Consider the following 1,937-nt stretch of genomic DNA (forward strand, 5'->3'; position numbering starts at 1 on the left):
CCATCAGCACTCGGTCTTTCCCAATATTTTCGGGACTGTCGTGCTCCGAAACAAATGATCCCTCAAGTTGTCGGGCATCGGAGGACGAAAAATCTCACTATCGCCAGCCGATCTCGGTCGATCGACCAAAGTGATGTCGATCGATCGACCGAGATGAACAGACCGAAGCTTTCAGAACTCGCACTTCAGTCGATCGACCGGGTATGTCAGTCGATCGACTGATATACCTGGTAGACGCCTTTTTCTTTCCTTTGCTCATTCCAGATTTGTTTTCACTCGGTTTTGCCTCATCTTTTGCAGTGGCATCCTCGACCATAGCAGACCCCTCCAGGGTAGACCCACTCCTCAACGTGATGGCATTAATGGTCTCCTTTTGGATGGTTTGAGTCGGTAAGTGTCCCGGAGCTCGAGTGGTATTCTTGCTAACCAATTGGGCAATTTGGCTCTCTAGCATCTTCATCCCGGCCTCTCTAGCTTGGGACTCCTTCAGCAATAAGTTCTTCAACTCGGTGAACTCGGAATTTTGGGATTGTTGCTTTCTTTGCAAAGACATAGGGAGGTTTTTGATATGGTTGTTTGTGAGGGGGCACATAAGCTTGCTGCTGCTGCTGTTGTGGAGGTTGAGTCGGATTCAGGACATTCTGGCTACTCCACCTCAAGTTGGGGTGGACATTCGGCTCATAGTACGTGTTTGTCTGCCTATAGTGTTGAAAGGTAGCGCAAGACTCGAAGGGGACAGAACAATTCTCTGAGACATGCCCCTCAGCTCCACATCTTTTACAGACGAAAGGACCATCTAAAACACCATTAACATGGTACATCCCTCCTTTAGAAGCTCCTCCCAACTCATATTCGTCAAACCTTGCAGTGAGAGCTTCTAGTGCAGCAACAGAGGAAGATTCAGCAGCTCTCCTCTGGTTTCCTCTCGAATTCCCATATTCAACCTTATGAGTGGCCAAATCATCAATGATATTCCACCCCTTAGTCTCTCCCATGTTCTCAGCAAATCGGCCATTGGCTGCAGCATCCAAAATAGCCCTCTGATTGTCATACAGCCCATTATAGAACTGATTGCAAAGACTCCATTTTTCGAACCCATGGTGCGGTATGGTTCGCACCAGTTTCTTGAAACGGACCCATGCTTCATGAAAGTTCTCATCAGGCCCATGTTTAAAGCTCGTGATCTGAGCTCTAATGGCATCCGTCTTCGAGGCAGAGAAGTATTTCTTGTAGAATGCCAAGGCCAATGAATTCCAGTCGGTGATCCCATGAGCGGCTCGATCCAGATCTCTATACCACTCCCTTGCAGCATCACGAAGAGAGAAAATGAACATGGTCTCCTTGATCTGGTCTTGGGTCACACCGGTCGGCGGGGGTATAGAGCAGCAGTAATCGATAAATATCTCCATATGCTTGGCTGCATCTTCATTTGCAGCTCCCCCGAACTGGTTTCTCTCAACCAGGTTAATATAGGAAGGCTTTGGCTCGAATTTTCTCGCCTCCCCAGGTAGTTCGAATCCTTTGTAGAGATTCACAGCTGTCGGCTCTGAGTGACTGGCAATGGTTGCTTCTTCAGCCATGACTGGAATTTTCGGAGAAGTGACTGTCTCAGCTGAAGAAATAGAAGCAGGAGATGTAGGTGGATCTTCCTCAAACAGAGCGTTCTCGTAGTAACTTGACAGAGTACTCAGCTCTTCCTCTGTCGGCAATACCCTTTGTGATCGTCTCAACTTGCGCAAAGATTTCTCGATCTCAGGATTGAATGGTACTAGTTCACCACCCTGTGACCTGCGCATAAGAAGAAACTACAAAAAGAATATAAGAAAAGTTTAAGAAACGGAAGTCCCTTAGACTAAAGAAAGACTAAATAAAAACAACTAAAAATTAGAACAATTGCCTCACCGGCAACGGCGCCAAAATTTGATACCCGTCGTGAG

At 47.1% G+C, this 1,937-nt stretch overlaps 1 non-coding gene across 1 annotated transcript; it reads left to right on the plus strand.

The window, feature by feature from the left end:
• Window positions 1–1,092: 1,092 nt before the first annotated feature.
• LOC141593376 (small nucleolar RNA R71) lies at window positions 1,093–1,199 on the plus strand. The gene has a single exon (XR_012521464.1). It is a non-coding gene; the product is annotated as a small nucleolar RNA R71 (small nucleolar RNA).
• Window positions 1,200–1,937: the final 738 nt, after the last annotated feature.

Source organism: Silene latifolia, chromosome 7 (assembly GCF_048544455.1).
Source record: "Silene latifolia isolate original U9 population chromosome 7, ASM4854445v1, whole genome shotgun sequence".
Classification (NCBI taxonomy): Eukaryota; Viridiplantae; Streptophyta; class Magnoliopsida; order Caryophyllales; family Caryophyllaceae; genus Silene; species Silene latifolia.